The sequence below is a fragment of the Mycteria americana genome, chromosome 6, assembly GCF_035582795.1.
Source record: "Mycteria americana isolate JAX WOST 10 ecotype Jacksonville Zoo and Gardens chromosome 6, USCA_MyAme_1.0, whole genome shotgun sequence".
NCBI lineage: Eukaryota > Metazoa > Chordata > Aves > Ciconiiformes > Ciconiidae > Mycteria > Mycteria americana.
In genome coordinates this window covers 25379821-25403584 of record NC_134370.1, presented here as the reverse complement: position 1 = coordinate 25403584, position 23764 = coordinate 25379821, and the positions used below count along the sequence as shown (strand labels likewise).

Sequence of the window (23764 nt, the reverse complement as noted above, 5' to 3'; positions counted from 1 at the left end):
TGAAATGTTCACCAATTCCCACCCCATACCAAACAAGTCATCATAAAATCCTTCCACTTCTCATAATATTCAGTGGATATAGTTTTCCTGAATTCCATCGCCCCAACACTTAACCTACTACTGACTTGTTGGACAATTTCCATTAAGCCAGAGATCTGAAAATATTCTCTGAAACAAACTGCCTACAAATCATTTCTAGACCCACTGGTATAAAAAAATTACTATCTGCATGGATTATACCTGCACAAAAAGAAACCCCAAACAAATAAACAAACAAAAGATCCTCAAGCAATGAAAGTCAAATTATTAACCACTGCCATTTCTTACAGTATGCCGTCAGTAAGTGCCATGCCACATGTTGATTATACAACTTGGAAAAACCAAAAGCAAAATATCAGAACTGAGTTACTAGTATTACATCCTTCATTAATACTTAAGTACCCCACAATACAGAAACGAATCACAAAGGCACTTCTCATTCTAAGGTGTGCAGTAGAGATGCACATGTTTTTGATACAAACTCTTAGAAACAGAAGTGAAAATGAAGTAACAGGAGGCATTTTCACACAAATACCCTGTCAGCATGAAGACATCTAAAGAGGTCACATGAGTCACCAAAACATATTTTGTCACAGTTTAACAAACAAATGTTCTTTACTTATTATGGAATATATCACTCCAATAGAAAATTCAGTGGCTACAAAAACTTATATAAGTAACCTGAAAGAACATCTTGATAGGAGTTTACTCATTCTGCAGGACAATACATGAAAAAAAAAAAAAGACACACAAACTAAGACAGTAGTCACCTAATAAATAAACAAACGTATTTGAGGTATTAGTTTTTTCTGCCATGAAATGAGAGGGAGAACTTTTGAAGACATAAACAGAATTTTAGAATTACTTCAAATAAAAGGAAAATAAATAAAAACCAGAAGAAGAAAATCTTCATTCTCAAGAAATGGGTTGTCTTGCAAAATAGAAGATTCACCAGTTTCACAGCAAAATCTAAAACTGAGTTAATCTGAAACTACATTTACAAAGCTACGGCAAGCAGCCTATAACTAACAATAATATCTATGATTATCCAAGTCTTGGACCTCATTTTTATTCATTTATTCAAGTCATCTTGCATTTCAATCATGTTTAAAACTTGAGTAAATTATAAATAGGAAAAAAACTGAATCGATGCAGTAATCTAAATTATTTTCAACTTGTTAAAAAGATTCCTCTGCAACTGTTAAGAGAATGAGTACAAAAACCACTTTTGGTCCCATACCTTCTCCTCCCTCTACCCCCTCAAAAATCTCTTTAAATATAAACTCCAGATCATGTTTCACACATTATTACACCTACACAACAGAATTAGTAACAAAAGAGCAGCTGATTATTGGTGAATATAAAATTCTTCTATACCCAACTAGTAGAAATATTAATCAATTCATTTTACAAATTTGTCATTCTTTAGGTTTGATTGAAGCTTAAGCACTTTCAGATTCATAAATATGAAAGTTCAACTGACTACCAGAATGAAGAGACACATTCCTGATACAAATGCAGAGCCTGAATGTTTAATTGGCTCTCATACTGAACCCAATTGATCTACGTAGATTGGATCCTGTTTCTTGCTTCCAGTCTGTATTCATGCAAGTTATATTTGATAACAGTTCTGTGTATTTCAAGTATTTGTAATAAAACAATAACTTGTTCTGTAAACAGACATTTTAATTTAATCCAGCTAGCAAAAGCCATTCTTTCCCTAACAGCATTGTTTATATTCACTGTTTTCAGATAATTCCAAAATAACACTGTAGCTGCAAAATGCAGACAAATATAGGGAAGAAAAACAGTTTCCATGGTACTATAAATCCTACAAATTCTCTCACAACTCTGACACTGAAAATACAATAATACAACAAAGCAGAACTCCATATATAGTGGAGGCTCATTCACATTGAGACTATTTTATACACTCTGCCTACAGATCTGGAAGTTCTCTGTAGCTACATGTAAAGCCCCAGATTCCTAGAAAGCTGCTTTTAAGTTTGAAAGTTAGTTAGGCTGTTCTACTATGAGTCTTCATGGAGATAGTACTTAATTAAATGCTGAACACTGCATTTGCTGAGTCAGACGTACCAGCCTCATTTTTAAACTTACTGCAGTACTGTTGTATTAAATTTCATACAAGCAACCACATCACTTCCATTAAATTCCAGAACACACAGTGCAGGGTCTGTTCCAAGCACCTGGACACCGATGAACATTTCGGTATAAATGCTATAACTTGTGGGTTACAGGAATTTTTATTGGCCAGTGACTGTGGCAAAAGGTGAGCATAAACCTGTACCTTCACATAAAGTCTGCTGCTTGGTACAGGAATTTCACAGCAATATACATTCAGAACTACATTTTTACTTATTTACTTAAAACTCCCGATGTGTAATACAGCCTCCTGCATACTAGCGCCTACTAAATCAACACTAGTTGAGCATATCAGCAGGAGCATAGAGTTTCTAACACACAGGGCAGGATATTTCAAGAGGAAAATCAAGACATCTTAAATTCACACCTTCCAAGAGATTCTAAGTTAATTCTGCTTTAGGAAACCATGCAAAGCTCATCTGATCCAATTCTGGAATTGTTTTACCACAACCTAGAGTTTCTGTTATTCTGCCACTTTGATTGCATATGTACTTGAAGTGTAGCACCCTGACCTCCACAACTGATATGACAAGGTCTACCATACGTAAGATTCGGAATAACCTCTTAATAACAAACATCTTTGCCAGCAATATAATTCAGCTCAGTGATCCTGGAGCTATAACTTAAAGAGGTCTTTCATGAATCAAGTTAAGACAGATGGATCCAAGAGTGGCAATACAGAGATATATACATGCTGAGCCACTAGATAAAGACAAAACAAACTGCTTTAGAAACAAACTTTCCAGATTCAAGAGAAGAGGGGACACAGAAGTTCAAAATGACATTCCGGTTTCTAAGTTTAGAACTTAATTTCACCAAAACCACAAAAAGGTGGTCATACATCATTTAATATAAGAAGTGTGATACTTACCCAAACAGATTTGGAGGAAATACCAATTTTTATGAGTGATTATAAATTAGTAGCAGGCACTCATGTCTATTTATTAATTTTCTTCCCCTTGTAATTAAACAACTTTTAATCAAACCCTCAACAGTACCCATCCAATCACAGATTAGATTTTCCAGACTGTTAAGTGCACAGGACCACTTCCAAGTTTTATGGCAACAGTCATTAAGCTCTATGTCATATGTCATGTTTCAGCTCCTACATTCTGTGGTATCTTCTTTTGAAAATAAGAAGATTTGAGAAAGTTTGATTGCACTATATTACTGACCAGGTCTGTTAACAAGTCTGCTACTGAAGAGCTGCAGAACAAGCATGTGAGGGTTAAGTACAATACGTTACCTTTAAAACATGAAAAGCCATCTCTTGTCAAGGCTTGTCCCTTTACCTAAGTCATAAATTATCAGATAAATACAAAGAAGTTGCAAAATTGCAGCTTGGGGTTTAGAATGAATGCAAATATGCCCTTTATAAAGCACACACCTATTGTACAGCTGATTCTAATTAAAGAATGTACTGACTGAACATGTCAATCTCAGGTGTCATCACTAATCTGTAATCCTGTAATAAGGTCTTTTTTAGACTGAACTAGTATCTGGAATTATTTCCAAGTGATCCAGATTGTGAAAACAAGCTGTGTAGTCAGAAAGACACAATTAAAAAAAAAAAATTAGCCATGCCCCCCACCCCCACCCCAAAACAAAACTAAAAGTTATTACACAAGTATCCAAAAGCATTTCACAAAATACAATCTAAAGTCTTTTTTTGGAGAAACTCATGAAAAACTCGCTTTGGCTGCCTTAAATGTACATGCAGTTATATTTTTAAAAACTGGGGTTAACACAGATACCAAAAAATAAATCGGGGGGGCAATTTGTGCGACCTGCCGGTGACCTGTGAGGCACAGTTTCTTCTGCTCCCTCCTACCTGCTCTACACACACTCAGGAGAAGCAGCAGCAGGCCAGCTCTCTGCTGCAGCATCAGGGTCAGGTAAGGATTGCAGCAGAGGAGGAGGAAGAAAAGACGACTGCCATCACACTCAGTAAGCTTTTTGCCATTTTTCTTTCCTCCAAGCCATTACTTAGAATTCTGCAGCTAATCAACTCTGTGTTCCACCCCCATCTCAATTAATGATGCAAAAGAGGAAAGATATTTGTTTCCTCATTGCAAAATACACGCACCTACAAAGAGACAGAGAGAAAGCAGATCCTGCCAAGGACTCCCAGCACACATGACACTCTTAAAATTACTCAGATCATGAAGCCAGCTATTGTGTTATTCTTTATACAACATACAGTCTTCAATTAAAACAAGGAAGGGCAACGACCCTTGCACATGCTTTAAGCAGACAGATGAGGAGACATTATAGTAACTTCAAAACTACACCAAAAGACTTCAGGGTGTGGGGAGTGCGAGTGGTACATGTGAATCAAACCGATGAAGTGCTCGCACTCTGTGATACCCCACAAGCTAGTTTAAGATCATATGCTAAAAAGCAGCTCACAACATGACAGCAGCAAGCACCACCATAGGAAACAGCATCAGCACAACATGACACCAGCAAAATCACCCAAATTCACCCTTCCCACCCTCTTCCATGGAAGTTCTGAGCACTTTAAAATATGGTACTAGAGAACATCAGGGAGCACGGGAAGGCAATATTCACTGCCAGCAGTTAACCTGGGAAGAAGGTTTCACTGAAAACATTTCTTCTCGGGATAGCTATTTTCAACAGAAGGGGTATCCGTTTGCTTTTCGCAGAGCAGGTTATTTTCAATGCTCAGTGACAGAATGCTAAAGGTGAGGTCTGGGCAAAGAAAATACGATGCGAACCTCAGTTCTGAAACATGGCTTTAGAGGCTTAAATACTCCCCTCCCCAACTCACTTAAAATTTTTGCAGTATACCCAAGCCATGGAGATTTGCAACGCCTAGTGCCTAGCGCCAAGGCATTGTTGTATTTGACAGGGGCAGAGCCGGGGCTGGCTTTTGAACCCTCCAAGCCTTACTCCGGGATTTTTCATTTCAAAGACAGAAACCCCAAGCCGCAGGCTCTGCTCCCCAGGGCACGGCGACCCCGCAGGACAGGGCAGCCGGGAGAGGACGGCGACGGCGTGCACCTGCACCCACCCCACGGGGGCGGTGGGCGGGCGGTGCCGGAGGCAGCGGCCGCGCCGGCCCCCCCCCCCCGCCGCGCCCGCGGGAGGCAGGCTGAGAAGGCCCCCCCTCCCCGGTACCACTCACCTCCGCGGGACCGGGGCCGCGGGGGGAGGAGCCTCCTCCAGGCGCCGCAGCGGCTCCCCCTGCTGCCGGCTCTTCCCCTGCTCCCGCGGCCAGACTGCGCCGAGGCGGCTGCCCCCGCTGCTGCGCTGCCCCCCTGCCGGCGGCCGCCGCGACTCCCCCTACCGCCGCGGCTCGGCTCGGCTCGCCTCACCTACGCCGCCATTTTGTTTCGCCCTGTTGTACTTAACGTGAATCCGACATGACACTGATTACAGCCCAATGGAGTCTCATTAAACCCTTACCTACCCCCGCGCCCCGCCCACCGGCGCCCGCCATTGGGCCGTCCTGCGCACGCCGCTCCACGCTCACAGGCCGCGGGCCCGTGTCCATCAACCGCCCACAGCGGCCCTGTTCCGCCCAGCAACCAGCCTGTCTCTCCCATTGGAAGGCAGGGCGTGTCAATCACAGGGCACGCCCCTTCCCTCCACGCGCAACCCCGCCTCCCTGGGAGAAAGGGCGGCGCTGGACGCTGCCATTGGCTGCCCCCGCCGCCACACATCCGCATGGCCCGCCCGCCCGCCACAGCCCGGCCCGCCTCATTGCTGGGCCTCGGGCGCCAGCGATTGGCCACCCGCCGCAAGCGGAGGCGAGTTCTCGCAAGCCCGCCCTCCCGTTGGCTACCGCTGCCGTCCGTCTGGTCCCCCCGGCCTCGCTACCCTCCCCCACCCGCCGCCGCCCCACCCGCTCCTGAAGTTTGTTCGAGAGGGTGATCGCTAGCAGGAGACACAGGCGGCGGCCGCCTGAGCCAGCCCGGCAGGGCGGGCGGGCGCGCGACACACACTAATAAGCAGCCTTAAATATTGAGCGTCACGCGCGTGCCTCAGATCTGCCGCTCGGCCGGGCGGGCGCGAGGGAACCGCACGCTGCCGGCATAACCCTCCCAAGGTGCTGGCGCTGGCAGCCGCTTATCGCGCGCGCACACACCCCGCACCGCGAAGGGAGGGGAGGAGGGGGTGGGAAGGGGGACGCGACAATGACTCCCAGCGCCACAGCCACATGCAGGTCCCCGCAAGTTTCGCCATGCGAAGCACAGGGACTTCTCTGTCACCCCGCCTGCGAAGGAACAATTGCCGCCTCAGAAAGACAGGGTGGGAGCATGCAACACAAAAACCTCAGCCATCCCCTGCCTCCCTCCGCCACTCCATTCCCCCTCTCCCCACCCCATCCAGCCCAGCCATCACCTCCTGCTGCTGCTCCCCCTCCCCTGCAAAACGCAGAGCATTGCAATGCATTTACCAAGCACAAGTGTCTGCAAACACGTGCATCAGCCTCCAATGCAAAAGAAAAAAAAAGTACCCAGCCTAGTGACAAGCCCCCTGCACTGAGAGAGGGGAGGGAAAGGGGGTTATTATGGCAAATTGCAGCCTGTCACCCAATGCAAAACAAAACCCATCGCATGCTCCCTATTACCCCCCACATAAACTCCTGGGAATCTAACCTCCGATGCAGGTTTCCCCCCTCTGCTTGCAATGACCTCCTTTCTCTGCCTGTGTGTGTTTCTGCAGCAGCGGTTCCTGCGGAATGTGCTGCCCCTGAAACGCGATCGCGGCTCCTCTCTCTCTCTCGCTCGCTCGCTCGCTCCTTCTCTGTCTCTCGCTCGCTCTCTCGCTCGCTCGCTCTCTCTCCTGGCTGCAACCAGAGCCAGGAACACAACAACAACACAACCTCCCCCCACCCCCTTCCCCAAACACATACACACTGAAGAGACCCAGCCAGGAGAGCCAGACGAGCCGGGGAGGGGGTGGAGGGAATCCCCAGCCAGCGGATTGATTGCACCAGTTACCTTCTCTAAGCCCCTTCGCAAGAGGGGGAAAAAAGAAGATGAATACAGAGAGAATACCTTGTCTCCCCTCCTCCTCCTCCGCGGGGCTCCTCTTCTCACTCCAAAATACTAAAAGGTGGACGGGCAGATCAGACACAAGCGTTCAGCTCACGGCGGGGGAGGGGAACCACACGAACAATTATCATTAATTTAGAAATTAAAACAGAAGCCCACCCCAGACCTCCAGCCTTCCCGATGCCGAGCGGACGCAGATTGCGAGGACTGGTGCTAAGACACAGGACCTGATAACAGCTAATTGAAAGGTTAATCTACATAGGCTGTGACAGAAGAGGTCCCTCCCCACTTTTTTATCTGCTGTTGGCAAGTGGGAAATTGAGCTCCCCCCACCTTTTTCCAAAAAAAAAAAAAAAAAAAAAAGAAAAAAAAAGAGGGAGAGAAAGGGGGGAAAAGGCAATAAAGTTTGGGGGGAGGCGCGTCCCCGCGGCGGCGGCAGGCCGCGAGCGCGGCGGCGGTTTGGGGCTGAGGGACGGGGCGCGCGGGTGGCCGTTGCGGGGCGCGTTGGGCGGGAAGGCGGCCTGAGGGGAAGTGGTCACCGCCGCCTCCCGGGGGGCCCTCACGCCGTCCTCGGGGGTTTAGGCGGGGGTTTTCGTCCGATATGGGGCGATTTAAAATGTCTCGATGGAAGAACCACCACAGGCAGGCTTTGACAAATCCTTCCTTGAACAGTTCCTCGGTCCGGAGGAAGAGGGCTGTGCTTGAGGCAACCATAATTAGTCTGAGGGATGAAAGGAGGGTGAACAAATCACAGATGTTGTCCTCCCATTGAGTTTGTTGTAAATGTAACAAGGTGTTATGAGGAATATATTTTGAAGGACAAAGTGTTGTGAGGAATATATTTTAAAGGACACATATGGACTTAAAGCTCATTTAAACATTTTCTCCATGCTGTCTTGAGCCGTGCTGCCAAAGGCCACTCACCATGTCGAAGTTTTAATACTACTCATGATGGTTTTCTCAGCTATGGCTAGCAAACACCGCTTTTCACCAAAGTATGGCATGATAAAACACCGTAGGGTATATACCATAGGGTACCACACAAGGGAGGAAAAGGTAATCTACCTACCTGAGCATCTACTCAAGCAAGCACCAACTAGACACCCCACATCTTCCCAAACTTGAAACATGACCCATCTCTGAGGTCTCCTAGACATCCTCTTTTCCATGTCTTGTGATGTGTTGCATTAGGTGCCTGTTTGCAAAGTTTTCCAAAAATATCTAGTCCTAAAGAAGAAAAGATAAAAGAAAAAAATCTGTTAGAATATGTGGGAAATGACCTTCTACAATAAATTAAGAAGGTCTTTCCTAGATCATGTACTGCATGTAGACCAGCAAGTGTACAAAGCTTCTGTAATAAAATACTAAGCATTAAGGTTTAGTGCAACTTTTTCAGAGTCAGTTGCTGGAGATACTGTATAAGGAAGCTCTTTGGTGATCTTTTAGAGCACTGTAAAATTAAATGACCTACTTACAGAAAGCTACCAGGTGAAAATAATATTCCAGCATGTATCTATCACACCATACCTGTTGACTGAGGTTTTAGTCTTTTAACTGCCAGATGCAGCCTTTTAAACATAGAGTGGAAAATTGGAATGTGTAGTGACCTAATATTTGTTGGAGAATCCTTCAAGGTTCATGTATTATGCAGGACTTGGCTGTGATTTAAAATAGTTTTTAAATTATTGGAAACAATATAAATCATTACAGCACAATTTGTAGCAGAGCGTCACATTTGCAACACTGTGCTGAATGTTGTGTCAATGTTTCCATTATAAACCTTTTTTTTTTCTTTCCGGGAAACTTACAACTTGGTTAGTGGTAAAACAGAAAAATAATCTCTTGAAACTGAAACTTGGCATGGCCACATCCCAGTTCAGGAAACAAAACACTGGAGAAAACTTGACAATCTTTTTGGCCATTTTGAAATTAGAAGTGTGCTAAAGACATAAGTAATAGCACAGAGAAAAATCATAAAGGTCTCTGGTTTAAATACTTTAATTCTTTTTTCGTAAATTAATTCTTTTCCTAAAACTAAATTTTATAAGACAGTATGTCATTGGTTGTTGTGTTCCAGTTTTTAACATATTCAAGAACCTTTTGTTTGAAGAGAAACTCCTATGGATCTTGACATTTACAGGTGTACCTAACCCTATGTAAATCGTGAAGTTAAGCACGTGAATGTCTTTATACATGAATCATCCTCCAGCAAACTTAGATCCACTATCACTGCCAATTATACTATTTCCCAAAATAATGACTTCAAAAGAATTGCATCATGTGAATTTAGGGCGGTTCAATTTGAGACAGTGCGTGTTACACAGACAAGCCATAAGTACCTGAAACATTTTGGATCTAATTGAGAATGTCTAATATGTTGCATGCATTTTAGTTTGGGATCTAGATAAGAAATATTTTTGGCTTATTGTATGAAAAAAAATTTAAAACTACAGTTAAAATATCCATGGAAAAGTTACAAGCCCATCCAGGAAGTTAGTGTAAGCAATAGAATTCACACAGTAGCTTGTCTTCTACTGTCAGTCTTTGGGGGATTTACTGTCCCGTAGCCACTACAAAACTGATGAACTACAATGGTTAACGCCCCTGAGCAGTATACAGGAGCCTAGACACCTACACATTGAATACACCCATTCCATCTGCTAAAAAGATGTCCCTGATATTAAAAAAAGTATCTAAAATCAAAAGCTCTCTAAAATCAACAGCTCTCTCATCTGCTTTTGGAAAGAAGTACTATGGCCCAGTTCACTGTTCCATTGATTTCCTTGCTTTAATTATAGTTTAAATACCCTTATTTGAAGGATATTTTTTTTTCCCCCTGTGGAAAAAATATATTTGATTGCACATCTATATTGTAGTGTATGTAGTAAGCATATTCTTCTCGCCAAATGTCCTTAGGTTTATTCTAAAAAATGCATGTACGGTTGCTGTTTTTGGATAACAAGTGAGAGAAAGCAACCAGTTAAGGGCTGAACATGGTCTGAGTTAAACTCAGTTCTCAAAAATCAAAGTCTGAAAACAGCTGTATGTATAGCAGTGGTGTAAGACAAGCTGGAGACTACCGCTTAAATGAAGCCCAGCCATATGCAGACCAAATTCAACAGTATACAAAAAAGAACGCTAAATTAGAATTTGAACACTCATTTGAAATCAGTGAGAAAATTCTTGTGCATGAAATTACTGCCATATATAAGAATAAGAATTTCCCTGTGAGGGCTTGAATTGCCGGTGCAGTTCCATTAGAACTAGCGGGGCTGTTACATATTTAGAAACAATTATATATCTGTCCATGTTGGTATGGTGACAGATCCCTATTTATCTTTGGACCTGCTAGAGGGTGAAGTCTTGACCCCCATCAAAGTCTGGCAAAATTTCCTATGACTTCAACAAGCCAGGATGTTCCTTCGATTATTACCATACATAACCACATATCTGACTACAGTCACCTGGAAATTGCCTCCCCTGGCATATGCTGCTGAAAGGAGTGACCCTGGGGAGAAAAGTCATCCTAAGAGCGCAGCGAGTATTCTTCCCAGCCTCTACAGTCATCCTCAGCGTGCCCCTGCCGATTAGCTGAACACGTATATTCTTTACCGATACCACCTCCTCTGCTTAGCTCACCTGCCATGGGTTCAGCAGCTTCCCTGTAACCCTAACCTTCAACCTCATATTCCCTCTGGATTAAAACAGCCGTTTCTTTTTTCACTTACAAGATTTTTTTACAGCCTTTTAGATTGTAATTTAATCTGAAAGATTAATCCATGTAACTACGTCTACCACTGAATAGAAAGAGAAGGTTTCTTGGTTTATGTATGAGGATATGCATTGCTGCACACAACAGAGCATCACGGCCCAATTTAAGCACTATTAATAAATACTAATATATATTATATGAATATACACATGCATATATTTAGACACACACAGACACACACAAAGTGAGTAACCTGTGGGCATATTTTCTGATAATTTGCTGTCTCATGTATTACCTTTAGTAAAATTGAATAATAGTATAAAATCGTCTCCTGCTGCCATCTTACTGATTTGGGGGCTTTTTAATTCCTGAAACTAACAGATTATAAGGTAAATGCTATAACAGCCTCAACTCAGGAGTTGTAATTGGCATAATACTGTAATTTGGAAATAAGTGTTTGTGGTAGATCAGCTGTCATCCCACAGGGGTGGAGACAGTGACTTTTATAATAAATCCCACATGTTCCATTCTACTCTGGCAAATATACCACACTGCTATATCAAAGTACTTTACAATCCTTAATTAATTAGTTCCTATAAGAGCTCTGTTAGGTGAATGTATATTATTTTTCCTGCTCTCCAGCCAGAGGTACAAAGCATAGAGCACAGTGGTTAGAAGAGGATGCCAGCTTAAGGAAAAATCTGGCCACCGGAGCTCCAAGGGGCCTGCTCTAGCCACAGGAGATCCAGTTACAGAGTAGCTGTGCTAGTCATGGAGAAGAAACTAGTGGCCTGTTAACGCATATTTGAAACCTTAGCAGGAGCATGTCTTTTTGCTGCATTAACAATTATACATGTTAAAGAGGCAACAGGATGAATAGAATTTAGGAATGCAAAGGAAAAGGCTAAAAGCAAAGCAGAAGAAACCAGGTGGTTCTTATACATGATAGTGTCCTGTAAGATGGTGTCTTTCATATATACAGTATCTCACAATACTGCATACAGACATTCTATTTATACACACATGATAAAGGATTAGTAAGTGATTAATAGATGTTTTAATAAATGGTAATCAATTGTTATGAGTCCAATGGGTCAATAGGGTTTTTTATAACAATAGCTCATCATAGTCTGAAACACCCTACCGATGTATTTAAACCCTATACACTTTACATAGAAACACCTGCTAATTTAGTGTTAAACCTCACAAATGGAATCTTAATATAAAGTGTGACTCAAAACAAATTTGCTGGAGAAAAAAGGATTAGCACCTAGGCTCCACAGTAAATTGTTAGTTATAGCTATACTGGATTTAAGTTTCTCCTTTTGCCATGTAAAATGCACTGATATGACAGGAAGCATTTTGCGGCTGTGTGCAAGAGTAGTGTTTTCTAGGCTAATCCCAAGAGGAAGGCCTGGGATATTGCAGGACTCTGTATCAACCAGCATCACTGAACTTGATGCAGCTTTGTGTTTTTATACACATTTACAGTAATACTTTGTGAGGGCAGCTGATGAGATGAAGGATGGAATTGAAAATGAATGAAGATCAGTTTGCTCCGAGCTAGTGAAAGCTGCCATAATCAGAGGCTGCTCAGGTCCTTCTTGCTACCGTCCTGCTGCGATTAGTTAGTCTAGGTGAAAGGGGAGGATGCTGGTGTTTGCAGGAGCCATTTTAACACCTCAGCTTGTCTTTGTGAGCTTTAAAGTAATTAACTCTCCAATCATTATTGGTTGACTTTGTCCACAGGTTTAGGTTTCCCTCCCGCTGTTCCCTTTGGGGATATTGGGTTGTCACTTTATGAGAGGGGGGGGGATTCTTTTTAGAGTTCACACAAAATCCCTTTCACAGCTTCCCAACAGCTTTTTGTGTTCTCCAAACTGCTGGAATACTCTCTCGCTCTCTGTTTTAATGAACATTACTTTTATAACTTTCCCCAGACCCAACTGGACAAGAAGAGAGAGAGGAAAAAAAAGCCTCTCCAAAAAGCCTGGCATCACACTTGCTGAGCCCTTCAGATGAAAAGGCGGCCATCCTCAGTACTTAGAAGCCAATAAAAGAGACTGCAGAGGCAGTTTTGCTAAATAAGGTTACTTTGAGCCTCTAAAGGATCCTGACAGTCCTTAATGTAACTGAATGAATCCTCACAACTTCCAACTGTGATGTGGGTGTACTACATTCTAGTTCAGTTTCAGCCAGGGGAAAATTTCCAGACTTGAAGTTGTTGGCAGTCTTTTATTGGTCAAACATTGCCAAGAAACATGGAGAAAAAGGGGGAGGAGAGAGCTTGACCATATTTTTGTTAATCCCATTCTCATCCAGTTTCCACTATATTTTTTAAAATCCTATTAATAAGCTGAAGAAATTGAAATGACCAGAGAGGCTGTTACCAGCCACATAATTTGGAGACTATTCTGATGGTGCTCAACCCTTGGTGTACAACAGCACTTGACAAGCAGCCAGAGCTATAAGGAGTATGATTGAAAGGCACACCCACCACATTTCAGACTCAACAGACAGTGAAAACCCTCCCCTACTGCAGAGCTGTTTGGAGCACTTCCCCTTTCAACTTCTGCTCAGCATCTCCTGGCACACCCACCTTCTCATAAAGGATGGGAGTTTGGGAAATAACCCATGTGACAAACCAGCTCTGGATTTGCTGAGCCCAGGCTTAGAAGAACCTCAGGTCTGCTCTGTATTGTTTGAAAATTGAGCAACCTCCACTCTAGTCTTTTCTTTTTGCAGCTCAAACCAAGTGGAGTTTGGCTGGTCTCAAGGACCAAACTGCTATCTCCAGCTGGAGTTTTAGTTAGGTCTGTATGATGTTTTCTTTACTTTCTTTGTTGGCAGCATTAGTTGTGAGGTTCCCTTGCTAAATAAAGCTCTGACTGCACAAACAATTTATTTCAGTCACTTCCCATAGCTGCTGGTACTAGAGCAACTCTACCTCTGTTAGCTAGACTAGGAGGCCTGTCAGAGTCAGGTGGCAATATACCACATCATTTCAAATACCTTTCAGAAACCTTTAGATTTGCTCAATGCTGCTTTAAAAATAGCCAGTGGCTCACTTGTATTAGGGCTCCCAACCTGACTAACTCCGGTTGTTAAATTATTGTCACGCACAGTAGGATTTTGTATTAAATATCCTTTGGGAAGGAAAATCTGAGTGAAAAGGGATTTGGGGGGCAGGAGAGACTTGTTTTTCTGTGTCAGGTAATATGAGAATGTGAACTACTGTAGTAGCTAGGAAGAGCTAAAGTAATAATATATCAGTGCTGGCAACACAAAGTATTTTCTTCATACACATTGAACTACACAAACTGTCTCCTCAGTGGTACATAGGATAGGTAGCTGGTGATTTATCAAGGTGCTAGGGAAGGAGTTGCATTATCCAGCATAATGAAGCTCTTTGTTTATTTCATTTAAAAAAAAAAAAAAAAAAAAAAGAGAGAGGGAAGTTCTACCTCTCAGCTGATGGCAGGACCTGGGCAAGCAGTGAGATTGTCAGAATTGTTTTCTTAGCACTGGCCAGAACCCCCCTGTTATCCTGATATTATTCCCTTTTGTTATTCGATATCCCACAGTGCCAGCTAAGTCAGGAGTTGTCACACTCCTCACTGGTGCAGCAGGATATAAAATAGCTGGGGGTGGGGAGGAAGACTGGAATGGTTAGGAGGTGGAAGGGAAAAGGCCTTTTTTTTTTGTGAAAACAGTAGCACCAGCTGCATCCTGCAAGTCGCTAAATTAGCCAGTCAGTTGTTTTTCTTTTAATTTTTGTGTGAATTCAAGAATAGGTTGTGGATGTCTTGGCAACTCATGAATGAGGCTCTTTATGAAAGAATTCACCTTGCAGAGGGGCTGCTGTCAGATGCACAAGCCTCTTTCCATTAATTAAGCTGCAGAACATCCCCTCTTTTTTTTTCCCCATCCCTCTCAATGCCTGGATAATCAGACCCTGTGTCTTTCCATAACATCCACCGCTGTCTCTCTTGCTCCTCACAGTATTTCACCCACTCTGTTAATTCTGGGCTGCCAGATTTTTTTTTTTTTTTTTTTTTAACGCAGCTTATTGCTGCTAAGTGAGATATCATGCTGCCTGAGCTAAGAACTACGATGAATATTCTGCTCCACTGCAACCAGTAGCATCCTTTATGCATTATTCTCAGCTGCAAGGTGGCCTAAGAGCAAAGTTGGATATTTTCAAAAGCTCAGCTGGGAGTTAATCTACTCTTACTGTCTTTTGACAGGAGCAGGGTGCCTAACTTGCATCCAGTAAGCCATCCCCTGGATAGTCACTCGCTTGCACGCAAGCAGCCCCACAGAAGGTGCAGAGAATGTTCAGACATCCTAGAAATGACCTGCCATTAAAAGTGTATAAGCTAAACTGTATCGGGTTAGGGAGTGATTACAGATGTAATTAGGCCTGAACAGACAGTCTGGGGAGAGAAGGCAGGTAGTACCAAGAACTTCAATCAATCCTCACCCAGCTTTGCTGTGGCAAAACAAGATGTGTGACTGCAACTGAATAGTCTTGAAGTTTTTAGTGGGGATACTCACGCGTGTATTTATGAAGTTATACACCTGCTTCAGGGAATAATCCCAAATCCTTTAAAACCAGTGAAAGGTTTCCACTGACTGATGAGCTCACTATAATACCTTAAGTGTTTGCATGTTTGGGCTTAATTTTGTATGGCTGATTTAAAATCCCAGTCATTAGGAATAGAAAAATACAGTATATGGTATTAATGACAGACATTTAAAAATGATCTGTTAGTTTTCCTTCACTTCCAAGTAATGCTGAACATTAATTTCCTGCAAATGAAGCAATCTGAAGTAGAGTGCACAAAATAATTAATCTTTGGAAACTCTGGACTAAATTAAAATAATTTAAAGTTAAATAAAGAGCTCATCTGTGGCCTCAGAGCTCTTTCTGGGAAGCAAGGGATACATAAAAGAATCAAAAAGAAAGCAAATACCAAATTATCTAACAGGAAAGGAATCTACAAATATATGTAATAAATTCCCACATTACATCATAAAAATAACTTTCTCACAAATGCTGTCATTGCAAATGCCAAGACACATAGGAGACCATTCAATTAGGGGTAAAACTGAATAAGTAAATGAGAAGTTATTTACATTGGAAATATACATTTTCTGATTTTGGGGCTTAGTGGCATTTTTTTTTTAGAGATTATAAAATTATCTATTACACTACAGGTTTTCCTTATACGAAGAATTGGATGTTGTAGAATTTGAAATACCATTTAAATTGTAAACTTGTGGAGGTAGAAACACTCTTTATGAATGCAGGCAGCATCTCAAAGAACAAGCATTCAAAATAAACTCAATGTTTTTATTAGCAAATGTTGACTTTTTAATCCAACACCTTAATTTGGTTAAGGTTAAAACATAAACACAGTTGAATAGTTATCTGTAAATGAAGAACATTCAGCAATATAAGAAAAATAATTCCATCTTCATTAGATCCAGGAAAAGTAAACCTGACCTTTTGGTTTTTTTGTTTGTCATCTTCTCTGAAAATCAGGCCCTGAATTTCTGTGCCTACATGTAGCCATTTCAGGAAAGACAGTAAATAAGCTATTTTAATTTACCTTCTGCAGAGGGAATCTGTAAAAATAAATCATTAATATTTGTGAAATAGCAGTGACATCCTCACAAAGAAATTATACACAATAACAACATATTCCTAAAACCCAAAAACTTCCAGTAGAGCATTTTTGTTCACATCCCTTTGCCCACTCAGCCTACGTGCCCTTCGTTTCTTTCAGGGTTTCACTTGTCTTTTTTTTTTTTTTCTTTTTTTTTTTTTTTTTATCTTTCCTTGGCTTCAAATTCACAGCTATCCAGAGCTATCAGAGGCAAATAGTCTTATGGAAAATAATACGGCTGAAGAGATTAAATACAATGGTGGGCAGCAGGATCTTTTGAGTTTTAAACATATGGTACCGTCTCTAGTCTTGCTGAAAGCTTGCTACAGTTTTCTTGTTTGTTAAATAGGAAAAATATTAACCTGTCTCTTGGTGAAGCAGACTTGGAGCTCAGAAATGCTGTCTGTATAAGTGCTGGACATTATTAGAGAGAACATGTTCAGCTTGGGAGGGGGGTTCGGAATATAGTGATGAACCCACTCAATTTCAGTTGCTGCATATGGGGTTTTTTCCTATTATAACAATTAACCTCTTAGAAAAGAATTAGCACTGAGTTTACATGTTGACTCTATAGGCATTGGATAATTGCTTTTAAAAAAATCATCTATAGTCCAGGAAATTACATTTCTCCTTTTGCTTCTAAAATTACAAACTTCTGACTTCCCAGCTGGTAACGCAAGCAATCAAAATTGGGTCTCTTGAGTGCAGTTGCATGACACACATGAACAACAATCTCATTTCATAAAGAAATAACCCACAGTCAGCCACGTTAACTGGCTCCAGTTCCTGCCACAAAGCCCATCTGAGCTGAGCAGTCTAGTTCCCACTTTGCATAGGTGTTCGTAACAGCAAAGTAAGTAAAGCAAGTAACAGCAAGTAACAGCAAACCTTCTCGGAGCCCTACCCTGACAAAGCTCCCTGGCAGAGGGAAAGTTTGGAATAAAGCATCAAACTGAAACTCGGAAACTCTGGCTTCGTTTTCTGTCTTTCTTACAGAACATATCATTAAGTCATTTAACCTCCCAGAGTTTCATCTCTTCTATCATATAGGGACAGTAATACCTCCTTTGACTGTCTTTTAAATCTAGAGTATAAATAAAGCGACATTATGCCCCCCCCGCCCCCCCAATCTCAGCTAAGACATCTAGGCACTACTGTGATTCTAATCAGTAACAGCATTAACCACTGTTTAAATCAAAGGGCCTACTTCAATTTGGAATTTTCTTGATTTTATCTAGTTAAAAGTATCTTTGTAATTTCTCTGGGTTTTTTTCTTCTTTTTGAGAGAAGGTAGGAAGAAAGGAGTTACTTGGTTTGGGTTGATAATTTAGTTCTTTAAATGCTCCAAGTATAGGGTCATAGAAAGGAAGCAGAGAATATAAATCCAAATGAGGAAAAGCTGGCAAATTTAACTTCTTTCAGCAGAATCGCTCCCTAAAAATATGTTCTTTAGAGCTTAGATTTAAAGATGACCTGCAAATGAAAGTCCAGAATAAATGTGTAACTCAGTTGTACGCTTTCCTCAATGAGTTATCTTGAAGTGACCTGGGTAGAGATTCCCTCAATACCTCCCCAGCATTTCATAGACTAAACACCTTGCTGCTTTCAGGTGTTTTTTCTTGATGTTTCATCTAAATCTTTCTCTACTGTGTTTTAAGCCATTGCAACCCTAATTATAGCCCTAAATCAGTTCTTCTCCTTTATTAGTGTTTACTGCAAATGGTTATCTTGGGTAAGCAATTGCCATATTCCTCACCAGTAATCAATTAAGCAACCTGTAGCCACTTACCTTTCTGTTTTGAAATACTTTTTAGGTGAAAGATTCAAACAAACACCACCACATTCAGTTGTGCCAAAGACTGCCATTGAGAGGGTTTTGTGCTACAAAATCCTGTCTGGAGAAAGGTTATTCATACATTCAGAAGACTGACTTTGCGGGCATATGTACATGTTTGTATTTGAAAATTTTAGATTGACAACCCTTCAAAACCAATTGCCTTCTCTTGGGACAGGAACATGAACCTTTATTTCTCTTTGATTTGAGAACTGACACCACTGTGATCTCCATCATGAGTCTAGAAATATTAAGTGTGTTGTTCTTTGCAGGCAGGACTGACTGCTTGAGTTGAATGACTACATGTTGACCTTGGGGGAGCTGCAGGGGTGTGTGTGTGTGTGTTTGCTTTTTAAATTCATCTTCTACATGTTGTGGGAAAAGAAGCTTTTAGACATTACATGATCCATGTGGATTTAAACAACAGTTGATTTCAGCAGCATCTTACATTTTTCAACACAGCTTTATGAACTGTTGAGGCTTAGTACAGGATTTTTTTAGATCAAAAGATGTGACAGGCCACAAAATGTGCAGTGAAGAAATAAAACCATCCCCCATACACACCGAGAAGCACCACTACATACCAGATTCCCCTGACAAAGGTGTCTTCAGGATGAGTCCAGAAAATTGACACTCCAGACTGCACATATACTTCAAGACAGACCACTGTCTGCCAGGGACAAAAGTCTGTCTTCTTCCCTCATGATGAATTACAATGGAGCACAGCACTCACTGCAAGTTCAGCGAAAAGGGAGGCTGCGTGTGATGTGCTGCTCAACTGAGGGGCATCAGGGGGACTGAGAAAGAGCTGGAGCTGGCAGGTTCCCCAGGGCTTGTGCCTCCAGCCCCTGGTTCTGCTTCTGCTCTACCTAGTCCCCGCTGCAATGCTGGGCAGAAGTAGCCTGGCAACTGTTCTAGGTACAAGGCTTCTCTGGTACACGGGGAGACTTACGGCTGTATTTAAGAAGGCAGAATTATTATCTCCCATTGCTAGACAGATTTAAAACCCCAAAAAGACTGAGGTTCTCAGAACCACATGTATAATTTTAGAATCCCTAATGAGGGAGAATCTGAGACTCAGGAGGCCCTGAGTCCAATTCAGAGACAAATTTGAGCACTTGTGACAGAGACAGATGAGTTACATCCATTCATGGAAAGAAAAACAATTTTATGATCATGCAATTGAATTGTTTCTAATTAATTCATGATCTATATTTCATACTGCTGAAGCAGGGTCTGAAACACACCAGAAAAAAAAATCCTTCATATGGCACATCCTAATGGTGGTAAGGGTGCTGAGTCACTGATTCCATTATTAACAAGTTTTCCTGAATTTGTAACTCATGTCTTAATTTCGTTCTCTTGTTCCTGGACACACATAATGAGTTGTTAGTACAGCATCAGGGAGCAGCAAGGGTCAGTCGCCCCCTGCAGCCCAGGAGCTGAGGGGTATCCCAGGACTGGCAGCGAGGGAGCAGGGCAGGGCAGACCCCAAGTTCAGGGCCAGGTTTAACCGAAAGCCAAGCTCACCAGGCACATTTGTGGTGACGAAGCAGGTCCAAGGTCAAACCGGGCAGTCGGTCCGCAAGTCAGAATCTGTATTGAGTACAGTGATGAGCAGGCAGGTCCATAGTGATGAGGCAGGGCCAAAGTCAAGGTCAAGCTGGACAGTTAGCTTGTGGGCTATGGTCTGGATAAACAGGGCCCATGGCCAGGCACAAGTATGGTTGCAGCTGAGCTAGAAACCAGCACTCCTACTACATAGCCTAGGGTTGAGCTGAAATGGGGCTCCTGGGCAGGGGTGGGGTAGGAGGGAGGCCCCAGGTGAGGCTGGTCAGGGCTGTTAATGCTTATATGCCCTGATATATAGATGCACTGTGTTTTCAAGTTTTCTTTATAAATAAATGTCATGAAGAGTGCCATACAGTTGCCTGTCACATAGAGCAGGACTTTAATGTTACACAAATAATAACCTGATCCTACAAACCCTGGTATATGTCATTGAGATCTTATTACAGCCTGGGTAAGAGGATGCTGGGTGTTTGCACTGATGAGGCTATTTCAGTACGATAAGCTGCACTAAGTGGGCTCAGTTTTGCATCAGTGGAGTGTATTTGCATATTGCACTGCCAGGGAAAAAGAGAACCTTCCATATTGCAAGAGTTTGCCATGCACAAAAATGCTGCTGCAAACATCTGAGCATGTGAGCAGTTCCAATGAAGGCAATATTCTGTGAAAGTGCTGTGTTGGTGCTAGCAAGGCTAAATTAAAGGGTCTGTGACATTTCCAGTTTCTTGGATCCTCACTGGAAAACCCATCCATATACTTTCAGGAGTTTTTGCAATATCCATTGCCTTTTGATTTATAAAATTGCACATGGAAAAAGAGTGGCAAATATTTTTGGCTATGAGAATTCAAATAGTCTTTTGGAATAATCATTATTAGAACCAACCTTAAGTCCAGCCAAATATTCCCATTCTCTTTCACTTCAATCCTTGACATACACTTTCCTGTTGAAAGGCAGCCTGGAAGAGATGTCCATATTTCCATTCTATACAACACTTCTTTTCTATCAGATGCTGATTTCTGACTTTTTTTTTTTCATTTCAGATTTTTTTCTATTTCATAAGTTTTTAAAACTGACAGAAGAAGCCAAAATGTATCTTATATTTCCCATTCTATGTTGCATTTTGCAGTTGTGTCTTAAAATTCTTTTGTAAGTCCAACACAATCTTATTCCTAAATTAGTACAATTATTTTAGGCCAGGACCTTGAAAAACTGGCACATTTAAAAATCTGAGAAGGCAACTTTTATATTAAAAAAACAAATGTCTTCGTACCTATATAAAACTATAGACACATGCTCATACATGCATATACACACATACTTTTAGTGTAGTTTATAATGGGTTTATATATAGGCTATTAAAATAATGTAAATTAACAAAACAAAGCAGATTACCAGCAAAAAGTGCAGTAAGAAGATTAAGACCAAAATTATAATCCCCAAGTTGAGAAGAGAGTCATAACATGAACAATTTCATTCTGCTCCTACAACATTTGTGTTCACTAATTTATCTGCAAAAGAGATTTGGGGAAGGGCGGAGAGATCCTAAGGCTCCAAGATTGTTTCTCCAACCAGATTCAGGCTGGGTCTTGTTTGACTGAAGTGGAAATGCACCTTTTGCAACAAGTGTTGAGTCTCAACAAGAAACTCACCGCATCCGTTCAAACAGCAGCTCTGACAGAGATACCAATGTGGGAAAGTCCTTTAGGGATATGTTGTGCCCTGGAATTTAAGCAGAACCTCCAATGGACACTGATAGCCCAATACAACTGCTCACCTCTCTCTCTAGGCCACCCTGCAAACAGCACTAACAGTACAGACCTTCTTCAGAGAAGCACGATGCAGCGTAGCAGGGCAGTGCTGGTGCAGAACAAAGCATTACCTTCAGGCAAGTCAGTGGGAAGGAATTAATAAACAAAGTTACCCATAAAGTGAGAACGCAACAGTAACAAAAATGAAAGTGATTGTAAACTGTGTTAATGCATGGGTAATTCATTTAGTAAATAGAACAGAAGGCACACAAAACATTGCTTTGGTGAATGGTGTAGAAAAACCTGTCAGCAATAGATGTCAAATATATCCTTTGTAGCTTCACTGAGGTATTTTGAGGTGAAACAATCAAGACAATCAAAACAAATACGCAGATCCCAGTTACGGGACAGTTCTTGTAGTTTGGTGCTAGGAGTTCCCTGGCAGTTTGCTTTGCAACACTCAGTTTTTGTGCTGTGCTGGGGACTGGCTGAGAGCTCAGATCCCAAGTAAGACCCCAGTCCAGCTGCTAGGTGAGTTTATGTAGCTCTGATTACAGGAGCATCTCCGTACCCCTGCTGCATGGACACAGTGAAATTGCTTTCCTGCTTAAACTGTGCACATACAGAAAGAGTTTGGTGTGTGGGTTTTTTTGTTTTGGTTTGGTTTTTTCTTTTTTTTTTGTTTTTTTTTTTTTTTTTTAAATTCTTGTTCAGCTATAACAATGTGCTTCATTTCTGGCTGTTCAGCTTCTGTGGTTCAATATTTATGACTCTACACCTTAGACTTCCCAGGTGGTCATCCATCTCACGTTGTGCTTAGGGCCAGGGTCCTGTCCATCCCATATCCACCAGAGCATTCACCAGCAGGTGCTGAGTAACCTCATGATTTCCTCAGACTCCATAAGGTTGGAAAAACCATTTGCTGGACCACCAGGCAACAAGCAGCAGTTATATCTGGCAAGCCTAAATCCAAAAAGGAAGATTATGGGTTTTAAAGCCATCAGGGACCATTCCACATCACATAGCAACTTTCCAACTTATTCCTCCATGCTTCAGCAAGAGCAAACACAGAGAGATGAGGGCTGTCTAAGGGCCCTGAGAGCATCCCCCCTCCTGGCTGTTTGGCTGCCTGGGCTCAGGGCCAACTTGGAGCTAGTGCAGCTGAGAGCTGCCCCACCTGCTTTGCTGGCCCTGGACACAGCGCTGCAGGGAGGCCTCAGCCAGGGCTGATACCACTTCCTGCGGGACTTGCTTTTAAGCGAAGCCCCTTCCATTCAGCCCCCATCTGAGCTGAAGCTCCTGCTGTGTTGCAGCCATGCCTGTCCCTGGCTTTGGGCCCATTGCTCTGGACCTAGACCCTGACCTGCAGCTGACTTCCAGCCTGATCTCAGACCTGCCCTATTATCATGAACCTGCCTGGTGCTCACTGGGCTGTGTCTGATCCTCATTACCCTCACTGGACCTGCCTTGCTTGCCTCACCTGGGGGCTGTGGGACTGGTGAGACTCCTGCCCTGCCAGCTGTGTTACTGTGCTCAGCTCCCAGCTCACCTTCCCTTGCAGAGAGCCAGCTCTTGCTGCTCCCTGACAGGCTGCTCCTCTCAAAATCTCCACAGCTTTTAAAGACTGATGATCTCGGCAAAAATGTGAACCCATTTTCCTTCACAGAAGAACAGAAATGGTGGAATAAGCCAGGAATCAAACCTACCAGTTATGCTACTGAACCATAGAGGGAGCAAAATTAATAGTCTTGCCTTGTTTCTCCTCTCTCAGTGATAAAAAGATAGGGCTAGAAACTTTGGGAACTCTTTTTCTTAGTCCTCCAGCCTTTTATACCCAAAGTATAGAGACATCCTGGAAGTAAATGCCATTAATTCACAAGCAGAAGTAAACAACTCATGTGAGCAGTGGCACTTACAACTCTTGGAGTCCGATGGATCTTTCCATTACATGCCCTTCTGACCTCAGCTGCAATCTGTATCACACTGTGGCACCGCAAAGAGT

At 42.3% G+C, this 23764-nt stretch overlaps 1 protein-coding gene across 6 annotated transcripts in view; it reads right to left on the bottom strand.

Annotated features, from left to right (window-relative positions):
• Positions 1–7541, bottom strand: part of KAT6B (lysine acetyltransferase 6B) — a 119234-nt gene extending 111693 nt beyond the window's left edge. For 2 of the 6 annotated variants that reach the window (XM_075505139.1, XM_075505141.1), the window contains exon 1: positions 7230–7539. The gene's annotated coding sequence lies outside the window, so the exon portion shown is untranslated. Of the gene's footprint in view, positions 1–5350; positions 5627–6827; positions 7108–7229 lie in introns of those variants that run through there. The other 4 variants (XM_075505134.1, XM_075505138.1, XM_075505136.1 and 1 more) reach the window with 4 other exon arrangements.
• Positions 7542–23764: the final 16223 nt, after the last annotated feature.